General features: G+C 38.2%; 1 protein-coding gene across 12 annotated transcripts in view; it reads left to right on the top strand.

Moving 5' to 3' along the window:
• Nucleotides 1–20,299, top strand: part of Slc4a10 (solute carrier family 4 member 10) — a 458,674-nt gene that overhangs the window by 59,430 nt on the left and 378,945 nt on the right. For all 12 annotated transcript variants that reach the window (XM_085834843.1, XM_085834838.1, XM_085834841.1 and 9 more), the window contains one exon: nt 2,755–2,833. The gene's annotated coding sequence lies outside the window, so the exon portion shown is untranslated. The remainder of the gene's footprint in view (nt 1–2,754; nt 2,834–20,299) is intronic.

Genomic DNA, 20,299 nt, shown 5'->3' with positions numbered 1-20,299 from the left:
AGAGTCTAGACCACCAACCAAGGAATGTACCTGGAGGGATCCATGGCTCTAGAGACATATGTAGCAGAGGATGGCCTTGCCTAAGTAGCAGGAGGGGAGGACCTTGGTCCAAGGGAGGCTTGATGCCCCAGCATAGAGGGATGCTGTAGCAGTGGGGCAGGAGAGTTGTATGGGTGTGGGAGCACTCTGATGCAGGCAAAGTGGAGGGAGGAGGGTAGGTGTGGGATGGAGGGCTGGTGGAGGGGTAACTGGTAAGTGGAATATCATTTGAGATGTAAATTAATAGAATTATTAATTGAAAAAAGAAAAAAAATAGTATATTACCAACTGTTTTATAAGGATCACACTCACCTCCAATTTACTTACATCCTTATCAATGAATTGAGTGGTCAAGGTTGGAATTTTGCTAGTATGATGGGTGGAAAAAAACACTTTCTTTGTGTAGTTTTCGTTTCTATTGTGAAATATGTAGATCATCCTATAGTTTAAGGATTTTGTTAATACTTCTTTTTCTGTGAAATGTTAATTTATTTTCTTGGTTTTTTTATTAGACTTATGGTCATTTCTTCCTTTAGTTCTAGTGTAGCTATTTACACACACACACATACACACACACATACACACATTTTTGCTGTGCAAATTTACCTCATTTTTATAAGGTAAAACTTATCAATGTTCTATTACTTCTGGATTTGATGTCATAATTAGGAAGGCTTTTTCAAATCGAGGATGAAAATTACTCAGGTTAGTTTTCCATTGTATTTAAGTTGTTTAAGATTTTCTATTTAGATATGATCTAACAAATAAGAATTTATTCTGTACATGGTATGATATATTCATCCAATATTTTCTTTCAAGTATCATTTAATTCTCTTAACACCATTCGCTAAACATTTTCTATGCCTTTGACCTGGGTTTCTTCTCCTTCTCCTAGTCGTCGTATTCTTAGGTTTGGTCTTTTCATAGTGTTCCAGATTTCCTGGTTGTTTTGTGCCAGGATTTTTAAACTTTTTAAAATTTAACATTTTTCTTTCAAGTATCTATTTCTTCTATTGTGTCTTCAATGCCTGAGATTCCTTCTTCCATTTCTTATTTTTTTGTTTTGTGGTTTACCTCTGAGGTTCCCGTTTCAGATCCTAAAGTTTTCATTTACATATTTACCTTAGTTTGGGTTTTCTTTATTTATTCTATTTCTACTTTCAGGTCTTGAAATTTTACTTTATTTCCTCCCACTGTTTGTGTTTTCATAGATTTAAAATAGGGATTTATTCATTTACTCTTTAAGAATGACTACAATATTCATAAAGGCTATTTTAAAGTCTTTTTCTTGTGTTTCAGCTGTGTTGGAATATTCAGGGCCTTCTGTAGTAGGGTTGTAGAACTCTAGTGGTGACATATTGTCCTACATTTTACTGATTGTCTTTTTATGCTGACACCTAGGCATCTAGGATAGGGAAGATTGTACTTCTAGGTGCTAATGTCTGGTTCTATATTCATTGGGTAGGTGTTTTGCTCTTTGGTTTCTATTCCCCTCTCTGATTCTTAGGAGAGCATGGTGGCTGTGTGTTGTATGGTAAAGAATTCTTCTGTTATCTCAATAGGTGAACCCACTGATGGTTCCAGGTATGATGTGTTTCTGGTTATTGAGAGCTGACATTAAGTAATGGGGATGGGCTGGGAAGATGCTGAGGGTGTCTATAGGCTGGAGGAAAACAGGGCTTTGCCCCAAGATCTGCTTAATATTCTGTGAATGTAGGAAGACTGTGAGGAGAGCCCGCAGCAGAATGTGTTCTACAGAACTGAGGATGAGATTGGGGACTGGATTTAGAGGGGCTGAGGGAAATGGGGGGATCTACAGTTAGCCTACCGGTTTCCCTGGTTAGAGTAGCTTGTGGATTCCCAGGGTGTGCCTGCTGGAGTTGGGGTCTGGGATAAAGCAATGAGTGTGGTGGTGGGGGGGAGCAGGGAAGGGTGACTAGGAGGAAAATATTCGTGTGCTCCACTGGAGACAGGGGTGAGGGAAGAAGGAGGCTGTAGCTGGGGATGAGACTGGAGCGTTGAATTTGGAGGAGCAGTGGGTGAGGTATAGATCTGCAGTCAGCCTGCCTGCTTCCCTGGCTGGAGTCTAGGCCACTGAAAGAATGTAGATCTTTAAGATCTGATGATGTAGAGCATCACTTCTACCCATTCCCTACTATTCTGCTGCAGCTGTTTTAGTTAAACACTTTTGTCTACTTTTACTTGAAAATGTAGTATAAACATAGATAGGTCTAAGAACTTAGTTTTTTTTGTCATTGCTGTTTTTGAGACTGGAATTAATTTTGGGAAACTTGATAATCTCATGGAATGACATATACCTTTCTTGTTCAAGTCTATTTTTCAGTATAGAGCCAGTCTTTTATATCTGTTTTATATCTATAGCCTTGCTTGCTTCTTTTCAGTTTGTGCGTGGGCGTCTTATAATTGCTTATAATTCATATGTTAAAACTATTGATATATCTATAGCTTTGTATTTTTCTTTTCAGCTTGGGGGGTCTTATAATTGCTTATAATTCATATGTGAAAACTATTGATTGGTCAATTCATTTTTTATCATAATACCTAGTTGGGTTATTGTATAGATAATCTGACGAATTTCTTGGGGTTCCAAGTGTATCACCATATTATCTGTATTAGTAGTTTTCTAAAGTATCTGAAATATAAAATTAAAAAGAAAAATATTTATTTTAATCCATGCTTGCTTTGGTCCTATAGTGAAGCAAAACCTCATGGCAGAGCGTAGCACAGCAAAGCTGCTTCTCTCAAAGCATCCAGGAATCAAAACGAGAGAAAGGTAAAGGGATCACAATGTGTTCTTCAATGATATTATGATTTTTAATGACCTAAATTCCTTTTCAGGAATCTTAACACATTTACCACCTTCTAATAGCATCATTTGGGGACCAAAGCTTTATCATATAAACTTTTTAAATTGTATATAGCATGTGTTTGTGTGTGTTTGTGTATATGGTGTGCACATGAAGGTGAAAGGACAATTTATGGAGTCAGCTCTTTCATTCCACCTTTATGTGGTCTCTGGGGATCAAACGCAGGTTGCCAGGCTTGTGCCTCAATCACCTTGAACCTGAAATGAGCTATTGAATCATTTCACTGGTGCCAACACATTTATTTTGAAGGATATATAAGATACAAATCATAACCTCTTCTAAAAATTATTGTCTTCCTCCTTTTTTATTTTTATTTAATTGAGTTACTAAATTTTAAAATAATTTATGTATGTTTTTTGTTAAGGTTTGTTTGTTGCTATATATTGTAATGCTAAATACTGGACCTGGTTGCCTGAGGGATGAGAGAATCCTCATGTACATCAAGTGTTGCTATGTAACTTTGCTCCTTAATTTAAATAATTGAATAAAAATGTTGACAGCCTATAGTTGAGCAGAAGAGAGGTAGGTGCGGTTTTGGTTCCTGGGTTTGGTGTCTGAGGCAGGACCACAAGGAGGAGAAAAGAAGAAGGTGGAGAGAGGAGAAGACACCATGAGGTAGGTGAGTTATGAAAACATGGCCATGAGGGCTGGCCAATTGGAGTGAAAAGCTGTCCAGATGGGTTATGGCAAGTTATAACTTGGGATTATTGATAGGGAAGTAGATACTAATAGCTTAGAAGATTGATATCTGTCCAGCTCTAGTGCTGATTGGGGATTATTATAAATGTAAAAGTTTTGTGTCTTTTATTTGAGAACCAAATGATAAAAGGTGGGGTAGAAACTGCTGATAGAGATTAAATACTATTACAACAGTTCTTGACTTTGGTTAGCCCTTTTTAAATTTTATTTTATTTATTTTTTTATCTTTCACCTGCTCAAGTCTCTTTCTATTTCTCACTAGGACTAGATGTGTCTACTAAGTCTTTCTTACTCATATTCTTAGCCCTCATCCCAATAAAAAGTATGTTTTCATTTGGGTACATTCATGAAGGCTTTTTTTCTGCTTATAATTTACAGTTTTGAAAATGAGGGACATTGCCATTTAACTTTGGAAACTTTTCCAATGTTTTAAGACGACTACTAAAATACAATTTTGTTTTTATCAGACAGTAAGATGATGTATTTTTACGGGCAATTAGGGTACAATTAGTAGAGCAGAGTTGCTGTCTCTTGTTGCTTTTGGCTAAGCTTTTATCGCTCTTTTCTGTTTTGTTATGTGCTCTGTGCCAGCTGGCTATGTGCCTTCATGCCTGCAGTGGCCATGCTGGACCACCGGTGTGAACTTCTGTAGGAGAGAGAGGAGTGATGCGATGCAAAGCTACCAGAGAGGTCTTACAAAGGCTGCAAAGAGTGAGAAGATAAGTTCTCAGTGCTTGGAGATTCAAATTATTCAAAATTAAAGCTGAGGGTTTTTTGTTTGTTTGTTTGTTTGTTATTTTTGTTGTTGTTGTTGTTTTGGTTTTTTGGTTTTTCAAGACAGGGTTTCTCTGTGTAGCCCTGGCTGTCCTGGAACTCACTTTGTATACCAGGCTGGCCTTGAACTCAGAAATCCGCCTGCTTCTGCCTCCTGAGTGCTGGGATTAAAGGCGTGCACCACCATGATTTTTAAATGCCTAAACTTTTCGTTTTTAAACAATGTATCTGGTTTGTTTTTATGAACAGATTTGCGAGCAGGAAGAAGAGGAGAAGGATTTAGGAGAATATCAGTGGTGGCAGCTATGAGCCAAAGACAATGATTATATATGAAAATGTTACAATGGCACCCATTATCTGCACACTAAACAACAAAGGGAGAAAAATGGAGGGACTGAAAATGACACCGTTTGTTCTCTAGTACTGAATACCGAATTTAGAGCCTTGTGCTTATGTGACAATTACTGTATCACTGAGTTGTAATCCTAGCCCCAAATGTCGAGTTTTTAAACTTGGCAATTTTTAAAATCAGTAAACAAGGCATTGCACAATATGTTGTTCTTAAAGAAAGCATTTCAGTAGATTTTCACCTCCCTCGGTCTTCCACCCTTTGCTACTCCAATCCTTCTTTGTAGCCTTCCTTACAAGTCTCCTTTTTTCTACTCTGATGTCTCCTTTACCTTCTGCCCATGTCCTGTCCTTCCTCATTGTCTATTTTACTCTAGTGGTTTCCTTTCTAGGCTTAGGTCTTATCCACATTTATGCACACACACACACACACACACACATACACACACACACACACTCAGGGAGGGGTAGACAGACAGACAGAGACAGAGACAGAGACGGGGGAGGGAGGCAGACTAGGCTCTGCATCTGAGAGAACATGCAGTTTTAGTCAAAATGACACTTGATATATGAAAAGAATATGAGATGCCAGTTCCAAGCAAGTCTAAACTGGAGATGACAAATAGGCTTCATCTCATGTCACTATTAATCGCCCACCCACCTGCTTAGAAGATTATGTTAGCAATGATTCTGAGCTGTGTTGAGGTCTGGGAAAATATTTACGCTGTTTACCATGGGTAAAGATATTGAAGTAATGATATTTGTTCCTATCTAAAAAAAATACTATTACTTCAGAAGTGTAAATAAATGCATTCAATAGAGAATTATAAGTTTGTTGGCTATGTTTTAGGAAGTAAGCTATGTTTAAAACATTTATTATCATTAATATGTTTGTGTCTTTCAGTGTGCCTTTGTTTGAATTTCTAAGGACTATTTTTTTCCATGTTTTAGACAGAAAAGATACTAAGCAATAATGGAATACCTTTTAGTTGTTTAAGTCCTTCATGGACAGCAGTGTAATTGATCTCTGTCATGTGGGAGTCATAACAACCTATCATTCACAATTTTCACAGGTTGGTATTCCTTACCTTAGGGTAAACTCCTCAGCTGCACAGCTGTGTTATGTCATTACATTCAGTCCACTTTTTATGGATGAATTCACAGTCACCGAGCTCATAAAGTACAAGAGTTTTCATAGATGGCCCTGACTCAAATAGAGACTGAAAAACTCCATCTCATTTGATTAATTTGATATTTGAGGCTGGTTACTTGAAAAGTTAAACTTCATTCAAATGTTAGATTATTGATTTATAATAGCAAACATGAAATGCCTTAGAAGTTGGATATTCAAATCTATGGGCTTATCCATTTTTTGGTAGCAATACCTGGATAGGAAATAAAGTCTTGTTATTTTTATGGGACATAAGTTAGAGCAAGGGACGTTAGACTGAGTCTAAGAATGGTCTTTAAAGTGGGTTTCATTTTTTTTTCAGATTCTTGTGTACAAGTGCTTGGTTGAGCATTGCTAACGTGGAATGTTCTGAAGTGCCTTTTTTATTTGCTTCTGATTGGCCAATTTCTCTATCTTGGACACATTTTACACAAACAAAGTAACCTAATTAATTAAACATCAGCCATTCTTTCAGTCCTGGCTTCTATTTGTGTTTTAAAGTGATTTTACATCCGTGTTCCCATGCATTAGACTTCTAGAATTTTATGTTCACAGGGCAATTTTATTTGTCTGTATTCCATAATTTTGGAGGAAGCCATAATTTTGGAGGAATAATCATAAACTATTATGATTAGCCTTATTTTTAGTGACTAATTTGGATATTGTTTAGTTGCCTCAGTTGTTTAAAATAATGATAGTACTGTGATGGAGAGGTAGAGAGGTTATGATTTGTATAGCACAGAGAACATTTTAATGATATTAATATTTGAAAAATATTTCAGATTACATTAGTTTTCTCACCTTTTTGCTGCTGTGATATGCTTTAGCTTTAGCCCTTAGACCTCCCATGCAGACAGCACATATGTTCAATGCGGTCATGCCACAAAAGTTAGTATATAATGATAAATGTTAAATTAGTTTGTGGTAATGGTCTTAAGGAAACAGAATTAGACTTCAGATGTTATTCAAATAGGACTACAGTGCTAATGAAAATGTAGCTTTGTCCCAAGTGAGGACGCCTCAGTTCCACTTGGGAGAGAGAAGAAATCAATTCTAAGTAGGGAGGGAGGGAGGGACTTGGGAGGGGAAGTGGATGGGGAGGGGGAAACCTGATCTGGTATTAGGTGAGAGAAAAGGACTGAAGCCCTGAAGCCAGCAGAAAGAATGTAAACAGGCAACCTCAGGAAATAGGAGGTTGGGGGACCCCTCAGAGTGCATCAGAGACCTGGGAGGTGAGAGACTCCCAGGACACATAGGGAGGGACCTTTGATAAAATGCCCAACAGTAGGGAGAGGGAACTTATAGAGCCCACCTCCAGCAGGAAGACAGGACATCAAGTGAGGGATGGGATTGCCATCCCACAGTCACACCTCTGACCCATAATTATTTCTGTCTGAAAGAATTACAGGGATGGAAATGGAGAGGAGTCTGAGGAAAAGAAGGTCCAGTGACAGGCCCAAAGTGGTATCCAGGTCAAGGGGAGGTGTCAAGGCCTGACACTATTACTGAGGCTATGTAGTGCTCACAAAAAGGCATCTAATATTACTGCCCTTCGAAAGACCCAACAAGCAGCTGAAAGAGTAAGATGCAAATATTTGCACCCAACCAATGGACAGAAGCAGCTGACCCCTGTTGTTCAATTAGGGAAGGCTGAAAGAATTTGAGGAGGACAATCCTATAGGAGGACCAGCAGTCTTAATTAATCTGAACCCCCAATGTCTTTCAAACACTGGACCAGCAAACAGACAGCATACACCAGCTGATATGAGGCCCCTAACACACATACAGTAGAGGACTTCCAGGTCTGTGTTCATTCAGAGATGATGCACCTAACCCTCAAGAGACTGGAGGCCCCATGGAGTTTAAAGGTCAGATGGGGTGGAGAGTGAGGGTATCCATGTGGAGATGGGGTGTGGTGGGGAGGATGTGTGGGATATTGGAGCAGTTGGAGGGTGGGAGGGGAAGGGCAGGGAATGGAATATGGAGTGTAAAAAATGAATTACAAATAAAATTAAATAAAAAAAAAAAGAAAATGTGGCTTTGTGTTTTCCACATTATTTGAGACTGTGTTCCTAAGAGTTTTCTTCCTTGAAACTTATATGTCAATCTGGAAAACAGAAAGCTGCCCTGATTACTATGGTTTCATAATAAATGCATACTTACTAAGCTTTATAGCAACACCATCTTCCTGAGAGAGTTTCTAATTCAGTTATCCAAAGCGTTTAAAAACACAGCTTCCTAGTGTTTTGTCTACTTGGAACTGGGGGCAGAATGGGCATGAAATGAATGGTAAGATCTTGGCTTGTTTCACTTCCATGGCTACTATATGTATTGTGGGATACATCATAAAAATAATTTTGTGTATTACTTGTTCTGGTGACTATCCAGTTTTTTTCTTGTTGTAGCAGTTTTATAATACTGCTACAACAGGAATGAATCCACAGATGTGGGTGAGGGTTTGTGGCCTCTTTCATGTAGAATTGAGAGATTTATAACAATTCATATCTTAAAAATATAATATTTTAAATTAATTAATTGAGAATGTTATACATGTATTTAATGCATTTTGGTAATACTCACTCTACACATTTCTCCTAACTCATCCCAGACCCACCTCCCTACCCCTACTCAGTATCATGTCCTCTTTTCTTTTATACACTACTAACTTGAATTTGTGTTGCCTAGATAGACATAGGTGTGTAGTCATTCACTTAAGAGAGGCTGACCTATTAGAGGCCACAATCCTAAAGAAAATTGACTCTCTCACCCGTAGGGGCCTTGTGAGTCCTTCTTCCTTCCATACTGCAATATGGCAGGCTTCATTTTGTGTAGACAACCGCAGGTACTGTGGGTTCACCAGTACTGTTATGTCTTGGAACAGCATTTTGCTCCAGTCTTCCTGAACATCTGTTTTTTAAAATTTCTGCACCTTCGTCTTTGATGTTCCCTGAGGCTTAGGGTGAGAGTGTGTTATAGATGTCTCATTTATGGCTGAGCACTTGATAAACATGTATTCTCTGCATGTTGACCTTTTGTGAATCTCTCCAGTCAACCACTTTCCACTGTGCAGAGAAGCTTCTCTGATGAAGCCTGAGAGCTGTCCTGACCTGTGAGGGAAGATGTGTTCCTTTAGAGAGCTGTTGGATGCTGTGCCATGGAGTAGAAGAGTAGGAGTAGCTTCACCACCGGGATCCATGAACTCCCAGCCACGGGGTCTTGGTCAGATTCATAGTACCAGACATGTTTCCTACTGTGGAGTGAGCCTTATGTCTAATTAGAAAGTTGTTAGTTACTGTTAGAACATTCATTTTACTATTGCACTGATGGGCATATCTTGCCAGGCTGGTCTGAATTGTAGCTTGTAGGGTTCATAATTGGTTAAGACTGTTGACCACTATATCCCTCAGGAGCATATTTAGTACCTTCTAGTACTACTCATCAGGAAAGACGCATCCTAGTAAGTACTGCTTGGTTTCTCTATGTTCTGTGACCAAAGTATGCAGTGTCATCAGCAGTAAGGTCTTACCTTCAGGTTATAGTGGACAACCAATAGCAATGGTAATAGTCTGTATTGTTTTAGGATGTCTTTGGAACATTCACCAGTAGCAGCACCAAGGGAGATATCACATGCCCGGCATTAGACTTTTTATTTGGTAGCCTATGGCTTTTAGAAGGAGTATTATCCACTGTGTAGGGTAGGAAACGCCAGTTAAAGTCACCCCATATTCCCATGCATGCACATCTCAACCTTGTATAATATATAGTAGGTTTTCATATGGCTTTTTCAAATATCTTCCCTCCTAGTCTCCTCTGTGCTCCTCTTTTATCACTCTCTCCACCAATCCCACCTCCCCAGGATTCCCTTTCACCTTTAGCATTACCATGTTCTACTGTTCCCTTTACCTCAAGATCTTTCCTTTTTACTCCCACTGTTCCCATTTTAGTTTCCTGGATCCTTCAGATACTCCAACCAGGACACACAAATCCAAAGTTTTGATGCAAGGATCCATATAAAACATTTCCTGTCTTGACTAGCACAATAGTTTTTGAAGTAAGATAGATCTATATAAAAAATTTAAAAGTCTATTTTTTTAAAAAGAGCTATTTTTGACTTTTGAGCTAGGAGGTGACCAAAGGAAAAGTGTACTGCACTTGGATGATGCTTGCTATGTACCTGGAAATCTTTGGCACTGTTTCAAGGAGGAGATGACAGAATGGGGTCATAGTGTTAGTCTCTGTGAGTTGACTGTGAGGAAATGTTTTAGGCTGGAAAAGGAGTCCCTAGCTAGGAATGACTGGACAAAGAAATGAGACTACGGGCAGAAGGAAAAAAGTAGTAGTGTGGGTAGTGTGATAATAGAAGTTCTGAGTTTTTGAGGGAGTGTATTCTAGAATGATTACAGTTCTTTGGGAATGGGTTTTAAATATGGCAAGAGGCTGTGTGTCCCCCCGAGCTGGGCCCTAAACTCCAGGGTTTGCTACTTGTGAGCTATTTGTGCTCATATGACCGTAACTCAGAACTGCATTTTAACTGTAAGAAAAGAGGTCTCAGGCTTTATTTCTTTGGTTTTTTTGCCCTTGTGATGAGATTTTCAATTTCAGGAAACATTTTCTAGGGATAGTTTGCTTCCCTGGAATTTGGTTCCATTTAGACATTTTTTTAAAAATAATTTCATTGTAAAGTGACATTGATTTTAGGATTAATCACTTGGGGTTATATAACCTATTGGGGTGTTCATTCTTGGTAGACCAAGTATTCCTCTAATTATCTGTAATTCTTCATCGAGGAATGAGACCTTCTGAGATTTCAATCATCTAACTGGCATTGTCATTTTCAGGTCTTGTACAGGAACTGTTGAGATTTTATGTATTTAGCTTTGATGTTCTATATAGAAGACATTGTTTCCCAGCAGATGTCCTGGTACTCTTATAATCCTGGCCTTATCATCTTTCTGATGCTTCTACTATGATGTGTTCTGGGCATTAAGTATAGAGGCTATATTATAGTTGTATCACTTGGGGCTCAGCAGGACAGTTCATTGTCCTTTGCATGTTGTCCAGTTGTGGCTTTCTGCAATTATCTATTTCTGCTGCAATAGAAGATTTTTTGATGAGAGGTGATAATTGCACTTAATTGTGTATATAAAGCATAATATGTAGATGTAGTTAGAAATTATACTGGTTTAATGAAGGGGCAGCAGTAGATTCTCCTCAGTTTAGGTTGTTTCCATAGTTATTATAAAAAAAGGAGCAATGAATATGGCTGAAGAAGTATCTATGAAGTAAGATGTTAAGTTCTTTTGGCATATGCCAAAGCATGACATAGCTGGTTCATATAATAGATATATTTTTTACCTTTTTGAGAATTCATCACACCAGTTTCTACAGTGGACATACCAGTTTGTAATACTACCAACATTGGACAAGTGTTCCCAATTCCTTACATCCTCGAGTTATGTGTTAACTCTCTCTCTCTCTCTCTCTCTCTCTCTCTCTCTCTCTCTCTCTCTCTCTGTGTGTGTGTGTGTGTGTAATGTGGAGTGTCTTTATTTATTTATTTATTTATTTATTTATTTATTTATTTATATTTTGTCTCTTACTGTACCTAGGACTTACTATTTTGTTTAGATTGTCTGGCCTGTGACTTCCTGGGAACGTTTTGACCCTGACTACTTCCCTGATGGGGTTCCAAATATACATGGCCATACCTGGCTTTTATGTGTATGCTGGCAATATGCACCATGTCCTGATGCTTCTCCTGCAAGGATTTTAGTCAGTCTCCTGAATCTCTGACATTAGTGTTTATATTTGATTAGAGTTAAAAGGCTGAGAAATGATGAAACATTAGTGTTCTTTCTTTCTTTCTTTCTTTCTTTCTTTCTTTCTTTCTTTTTTTTTTTTAGTATATAATAGAGGATATTTCTAACCTTAAAACAACTTGGAGGTTTAAGTATAAAGATTTGTGAGATTTTGTGATTTGACATGTCCTTCTAATATCGATTTGGTGATGTAAATGGTGCATATTTGAGAAAGAAGAAGTAGAACTGGAGAGTGCACAATGGAATGAAGGGCAGTAGGGAGCAGCCTGTCTGTGGCCATTAGGCTTTCTCAGAGAACTGTTTGGTTTTTATCAAGGATCAAATGGGAATGTAGCCATGCTTTCCCTTCTTGACAGAAGCCATCTCAAGACAGTTTGTGACCAGGCAAGTGTATTTTGGTAGAGAGATTCACATATGTGTTCTATGTAGGTGTTTTTAGGGTGTACATTGAAGGAGCATTGGAAGAAAAGTTGGAGACAGATTTTCTGCCTTGTAGAACAATGTTTTCTTAATGAAAGCCAGTATTTTTTTTAAATGTGTGCCACAACTTTATATGCCCCAGTACAGGGGAATGCCAGGGCCAAGAAGTGGGAGTGGGTGGGTAGGGGAGCAGGACGGGGGATGGGTGGTGGGGGTGGGTGAGAGGGTATAGGGAACTTTCGGGATAACATTTGAAATGTTATTAAAGAAAATATCTAATTAAAAAATGTGTGCCACAGAGAGTTAGTCAGTATTCAGTATTCAGTTGTGGCATAAGAATAGGAATTAGGTAAATTCCCTTCAATCCTACTTTCTCTAGGACTTTTAATCTAAAGGCATGTTAGATTTTGTCAAGAACTTTTCTGCATCTACTGAGATTATTATGTGATTTTTGTCTTTTTGTCCATTTATGTAGCTTATTATATTTATTGACTTCTATATATTGAACCATTCTGTATTTCAGTAATAAAGGTACTGTGTTTGTGGTGTATACTTTTTTGACATAGGTCTGCATTCTGTTTACAGGTATTTTATTCAGCATTTTTGAATCTATGTTCATCAGGAGTATTGGCATGTAGCTTTATTTTTTTCTCTGGTGTCTTTACCTGGTTTTGGTATGAGAGTGATGCTGACTTTATACAAGGAGTTTGGGAGTGCTCCTTTTGTTTCTATTTTTGAATAGTTTAAGAAGGATTGGTTATAGATCTTTGGAAGTCGGGTGGAATTCTGCTGAGAACCCATCTGGCCTTGGACACTTCAATTTAGTTGGAAGGCATTTTATTACTATTTCCATCTCCTCATTTGCTATAAATCTATTTAGGTTGTTGACTTCTTGGTTCAGTTTTGGTGGTTTGGCTGAATCTAGATTTTATCCATTTCTTTTAGGTCTCCCAAATTAATGAGATGAAAATATTCTCCAATTGTGTCTGATTTTTTGATGTCTCTTGTAATTTTTTCTTTTCATTTCTGATTTAGTTAACTTGGGTTCGTTACTCTTTTATTTTTATTTATTTATTTTTTTTTGTTAGTTGGGCCAAGGGTTTTGTCAATCTTGTTTATCTTCTCAAAGCCCACAGAATGGGGAGAATCTTTGCCAGCTATACATCTGACAGAGGATTAAGATCCAGAATTTATATATAAAGAACTTCATTAAACAAAGAGTCAAGAAAACAATTCAAACAATGAGCCTGGGATCTGAACAGAGTTTTCAGAAGATGAAAAAAAAAATGGATAAGAAATGTCTCAAAAAAGTTCATCATCCCTAGAAATTAAAGGAACACAGTCAGAATGATCAGATAAGATGAACAAAAATAACTGACAGCAAATGCTAGCAGGAGTATAGGGGAAAGGTAAATCCTCACTGTTGGGATTGCAAACTCCTCATCCACTCTGGAAAATGGGGTGTTCTAATTAAGGAGCAGGTAGGAGATATGTACAGAAGAGGAAGGAAGGAAGGAAGGAAGGAAGGAAGGAAGGAAGGAAGGAAGGAAGGTAAATGTGGAGAATTCTCAAAAAGTTAAAAATAAATCTATCATATGACTCAGTTATATCATCTTTTGATATATGCCCAAAGGAATTGGCACCCTACTCCACCCATCCTTGATCAACATACTCATTGCTGCTCTGTTTTTAGTAGGTAGGAAATAGAAACAACCTAAATTTTCTTCATCTCACAAACAAATTATGAAAATGTGCTGCCTATACACTATGGAATACTATTCAATTGTAAAGAAAAGTGAAATAATATACATAGCAGGTTGACACTAGAAAAAAATCATATTGAATGAGGTAATCCAAAGCTAGAAAGACAAATATCACATGTTCTATTTCATCTGAGGCCCCTAGCTCCAAATCTTCAAATGTGAGTCTATATACTGGAGTAACTGCAGAAACCAGGAATGTACAAAGGAATGTACTGTAGGAGTGTGGGGGAGCAACAGAGAGCAGAATAGCAGGTTACAAATTATCTAAATGGGGAAATGAGAAAAATGGGGTGTTCTAATTAAGGAGCAGGTAGGAGATATGTACAGAAGAGGAAGGAAGGAAGGAAGGAAGGAAGGAAGGAAGGAAGGAAGGAAGGAAGGAAGGAAGGAAGGAAGGAAGGAAGGTAAAAATATCAGAAAGGATGTCTGAAAAGTCATAAGGAATCATACTATTAATTGTCCACCTAAAATACCTACAATACATGTCAGTCAATATTTAAATATACATATATAGGTTAAATGAAAAATTTCCATCTGGGGTGAAAATACTCTCTCCAAGAGCCAAAGATGATTTAACAAAAACTCAACACTAAGCATGAGAACTGCTCTTCTGAAAGGTTAGTCAGGGTGGTCTAAGATTTCCCAAACATTATAGGCTATTGTCTTGGTTGCTCCCCAGAGGTACATTTACACAATGGAGTACTACTCAGCTATTAAAATCAATGACTTAATGGAATTCTTAGGCAAATGGATGGGACTAGAAAATATCATCCTGTGTGAGGTAACTCAATCACAAAAGAACACACATGGTATATACTCACTGATAAGTGGATATAAGCCCAAAAGCTCGGAATACCCAAGATACAATTCACAGACTATGTTGAAGTTCAAGAAGAAGGAAGACCAAAGTGTGAGTTCTTTGGTCCTTTTTAGAAGAGGGAACAAAATACTCATGGGAGGAAATATGGAGACGAAGTGTGGAGCAGAGATTTAAGGAAAGGCCATCCAGAGACGGTCCTATCTGGGGATTCATCCCATATACAGTCACCAAACCCAGACACTATTGTGGATGACAAGAAGTGAATGCTGAAAGGAGCCTGATATAGCTGTCCCCTGAAAGCCTCTGCCAGAGCCTGACAAATACAGAGGTGAATGCTGGCAGTCAACCATTGGACTGAGCACAGGGTCCACAATGGTGGAGTTAGAGAAAGGACTGAAGGAGTTGAAGGGGTTTGCAACCCCATAAGAAGAACAACAATATCAACCAACCAGATCCCCCAGAACTCCCAGGGACTAAGCCATCAACCAAAGAGTACACATGGAGGGACCCATGGCTCCAGCTGCACATGTAGCAGAGGATGGCCTTGTCAGGCATCAATGGGAGGAGAGGCCCTTGGTCCTGTGAAGGCTGGATTGATGTCCCAGTGTAGGAGAATTTCAGGTTGGGGAGGTGGGAGTGGGTGGTTGGGTAGAGGAACACCCTTATAGAAGCAGGGGATGGGATAGGGAGTTTCTCAAGGGGGGACCGGGAAAGAGTATAATATTTGAACTGTAAATAAAGAATATATCCAATAAAAAAAGAAAGAGCCATTGTTCCTACCTCCTTACAACAAAATTCAGGAAAATATAGTAGAACTGTATATTGGATGAGGGAGAAAAGAGAATGACTCCATTCCTTTATAACTTCAAGTCTTGAGGCTAAAGCCTGTATAACAGGATATGTAAGCTCATAAGTTAGGAGTTTCTAAAGATTGGGCTACTTTATTCCTGAAAAGTGATCTAGCAAGGTTCCAAGTCTTAAGTCAGGAAGGGATGACAAAGAAGTTGATGTAGTACAGTTGAAGGCAGTGATAGGAAAACAAAATTGTTTCCTGTCTGTATTCCATCTGCCTCACACTCTTCTGCATTCCAGGGCGATAGTTTCCTTTGTTTCATAAGCACAAAAACTTTCTTGATTTCATGCCAGTATTTAGTCTGTGTCAAACCTACATTGTTAGTAATATGTGACAGTGGCTGAGGAATGGATTGTGAAGAAGTATAGGCTACTATCTCCTTTTGAACTGCCTGCCAAGACTAGCTTTTATCCAGTAATAATACTTCTTTTTCACAGTGAGTGTAATGAGATCTGATGATTCCCCTCCATTCTTTCCTGAAAGAGTTTTCTACCTTTGAGTAGGGTAGACTCAGCTTCCTCTTTACTGGGGACTTAACCAAAAAAATAGGGCAATAGGATGCTTTTAATTTTCTAAGTTAAAGTTAGATAATATTATCTTTATATTTAATATTTTCCATTTCCATGTAATGTATATCCTGTTTATAATTATAGTTACCTCATAATAATCTATTAAAATATGTGGTATTATGTCACACATTTTGAACATTGAGGGTTTTTTGTTTCTGTAGAGATGTTGCTGTAATTTTTGTAGATTTAAAGATTTATTTAATTCATTTTTGGGAACATTTTTCTTCTCTTTTTTTCTTTCTTTCCACCTGTCTGTCTGTCTGTCTGTCTTTTTTGTATAATAGTTCACAGCTTCTAAGAGGAGCATAATCCATGTATGGATTTCTCTTGCAATATACCCTGATTATAGATTCCCCCTTTCCCATGTTCCTCTACTCCTTCCAGCTTCTCCCCATCTCTCTTCTCATTCAGATCCACTCCCTTAATATATCTCATTAGAAAAGAAAAGTCAAGAAAACATGACAAAATAAAATATAATAAGATAAAACAAAAATGATTACATCAAATTTGAACAAGGCAAACGAACAGAAAGAAAGGAGCCAAAGAGAATGCTTGGGAATCAGAGATCAAGTACTTTGCACACTCCAGAGTTCCTTAAAAATACTAAACTGAAAGCTATAGTATATTCACAGGCAGACCAGTGTAGGCCCTGTGCTTGATGCTTCAGTCTCTGTGAGTTCATATTAGCTTTCCTTAATTGATTTAAGAAGTTTGTTCTCCTGATATCTTCCATTTCCTCTGGCTGTTACTTTAGGGGTCTCTGTCTCTCTGTCTCTGTCTCTGTCTCTCTCTCCCCATAATATTTGGCTGTGTGGCTATATTTGTTCCCATCCACTGTAGGATGAAATTTCTCTAATGATGGGTGAATAATATATGAGTATAGCAAACTATCAATAGGAGTCATTTTATTACAAGTTTTTTGACCAGTAGTAGTTGGTTTACTCTAGGTCTCTGGGATTCCTAGATTCTGGTTCTGGGTTATGCAAGCATTGTTGGGTATGTTTTCAACCTCCTTGTACTGGCCTTTTAAGAGAATAGCACAGGAAAGGGGGGCAACTTAAGAGAGCAGCAAGTTAGAGAGAGAGAGAGAGAGAGAGAGAGAGAGAGAGAGAGAGAGAGAGAGACAGAGAGAGAGAGACAGAGAGAGAGAGACAGAGAGAGAGAGACAGAGAGACACAGAGAGAGAGACACAGAGAGAGAGACACACAGAGAGAGAGAGAGACAGAGAGAGAGAAGAGAAGAGAGAAGAGAAATGGGGGTAGGTAGAGGTTGTGTGAGGTGTGGTATGGTGGTTTTACCAGGACAGTTTTACAGAGACAGGTTGCAGAGAGAACAAGCTAGACACAAATGAAGAGAGAAGGAGCCAGAGAAGGAGCCAGAAGATTAGAACATATTGCCAAAGTTATTTTGAGTCCAAGCAGAGTACTTCAGTGGGAAACTAAGAGAATCCAGTTTGAATCAGTCAGCTTAGAGAGGAGTTTGAGCCTGAACAGCTGAGTTAAACCAGCCAGACTTCAGAAAGGACTATGGGTGAACTTATTCCTCAGCAAGTCTCTGAGATGACAGTTAAATCAGAGAAAATACAAGTTACTTTTATAGGTGGATTTTGTGACTAAAATGTCTGATTTTAAGTCAAGTGAGACATTTGTTAGTTACTCCCATGTGCTTTGTGTCACCATTGCACAAGAATATCCTGCAGGGAGGATACTGCTGCAGACCAAAGGTTTGTGAATAGGTAGACATTTCCATTTCTCTTTTGGTAGCATATAAAATACCTCCCTATAACAAAGATGGTAACACATAGGTGTGAAGGCTCTATTTAGAAACCAGTTCAATTTTGCCATTGTCAATAAGTTGTATGGGAGTTGACTTCAGCAATGGAGGTTTGCTGTCTGTGGAGAGCAACCTATCGTCTTGGCAACAGGGTAGTTTGGTGATTTCCATGGGACCCCTTTGACCAAAAACACAGCCTCTGTAATAGAAGCTTCATTTGGTGTCAAGAGATGGCCAGTTGGAACTCTATCTCTCACATTATTTGGAGATTTTATTAGGATTGCTTTCATATATTTTAAGAAGGTTTTACTACACTGGTTTATACAGGACACCTCAAATGCCCTTCAATTTTTGCTGTCTTTCCTCCACATTCCTGACTGCAAACACATTTTCTTTCCTCTTACCAATTTATTCTCCCATTCTCCTTTCCCTTCCCCAGGCCACCCATAAGATCTATTACTAGGGATTCTGGTTCCTTTCTTTATATGTAACCTCTCTGAGTTTGTGAAATGGCTAATATCCAGATATGAATGGTACATACCATATTTATCTTTCTGGTCCGGGTTATCTCACTCAGGATGATTTTTTTAGTTCCTTTGATTTGCCTGCAAATTCCATGATGTTGATTTTTTAAAGAGCTGAGTAATATTCCTTTGTGTAGATCTACCACATTTTCTTATCCATTCTTCTGTTGAGGGATGTCTAGGTTGCTTTCAATTTCTGGATATTATGAATAAAGCAGCAATGAACATAGTTAAGTAAGTGTCCCTGTGGTAGGATGAAGCATTCTTTAGATATATGCCAAAAAGTGGTATAGCTAGATCTTGAGGTAGATCGATTCCAGTCTTTCTGAGGAACCACCATACTAATTTCCATAGTGGCTGAACAAATTTTTACTCCCATGAGCAATAGAAAAGTGTTTCTCTTGCTCCGCATCTTTGTTGGAATTTTTATGGGGATTGCATTGTAGCTGCTTTCGGTATACGGGCCACTTTTATTATATTAATCTCATGAGCATAGGGATCTTTACATTTTCTGATATCTTTTTCAATGTATTTCTTCGAAGACTTGAAGTTTCTATCACACAGATCTTTCAATTGCTTGGTTAGAGTTGCCCTAAGATATTTTATATCATTTTAGGTTATTGTAAAATGGGTTGTTTGCTTGATTTTTTTCTTAGACCTATTTGTATATAAAAGGGCTATTGAGTTTTGTGATTTTTGTATATAAATTTTGTATCCTTCTACTTTGCTGACAGTATTTATCAGTTGTAGGAGTTCTGTAGTGGAGTTTTTAGGGTTTTATATATATCATCTCATTAGCAAATAAATATATTTTGACTCTTTTCTATCCTCTTAGTCTCCTTCAGTTGTCTTATTACTGTAACTACGATTTGACTATTATATTGAATAAGTATGGAAAATGTGGACAACCAAGTATTGTTTCTGATTTTAGTGAAAATGTTTTGAGTTGATTTCCATTTAGGTTGATATTGGCTGTAGAATCTGTTATTTTGAGGTCTGTCTTTTGAATCTTTAGTATTTTCCCAGGACCTTTCTCGTGAAGCAGTGTTGGATTTTGTCAGTGGTCATTTCTTTATCTAATGACCTGATCATGTGTTTTTTCTTTCAGTATGCTTATATAGTGGATTACATTTATTGGTTTTTGTATTTTGAATCATCTCTCCATCCTTGGAATGAAGCCTACATGATTATGGTGGATGACCTTTTTGATGTATTCTTGGATTTGGTTTGCAAGTATTTTGTTGAGAACTTGTGGATCTATATTCACAAGGGAAATCTGACTGTAATTTTCTTTCTTTGTTGAGTCTTTTTGTGGTTTGGGTATTAGGGTAATTGTGGCCTCATAAAATGAATTTGGCAATGTTTCTTCTGTTTTTATCTTTTATTTTTTATTTCTTGGAATAATTTGAGGCGTATTGGCATTAACACTTCTTTGAAGATCTCTTAGAATTCTGTGCTAATGTCTCCCGAGAGGCTCTGCCAGAGTCTGATGTATACAGAGGCAAATGCTCATAGCCAACTGTTGAACTGATCATGGGGTCCCCAGTGGAGGAGTTGGAGGAAGAACTGAAGGAGCTGAATGGATTTGAAACTCCTTAGAAAGAACAACAATATCAACTAACCAGAGCTCCCAGGGTCTAAACACCAGCCTTGTCTGGCATCAATGGGAGAAGAGACCCTTGGTCCCATGAAGGCTGGATGACCCAGTGTAGGAGGAGAATGAGAGGGCAGGGAGGCAGGAGTAGGTAGGTGGGTGGGGGCACACTCTCATAGAAGTAGGAGGAGGGGGGATGGAATAGGGGATTTCTGGGGGGCAGGTGATTGGGAAAGGAGATAACA

This window comes from Mus caroli, unplaced genomic scaffold, assembly GCF_978045245.1.
Source record: "Mus caroli unplaced genomic scaffold, Mus_caroli_1 scaffold_2, whole genome shotgun sequence".
Taxonomy (NCBI): domain Eukaryota; kingdom Metazoa; phylum Chordata; class Mammalia; order Rodentia; family Muridae; genus Mus; species Mus caroli.
Note: the sequence above shows the minus strand (reverse complement) of the source record. Positions and strands in the feature narration are given on the sequence as shown.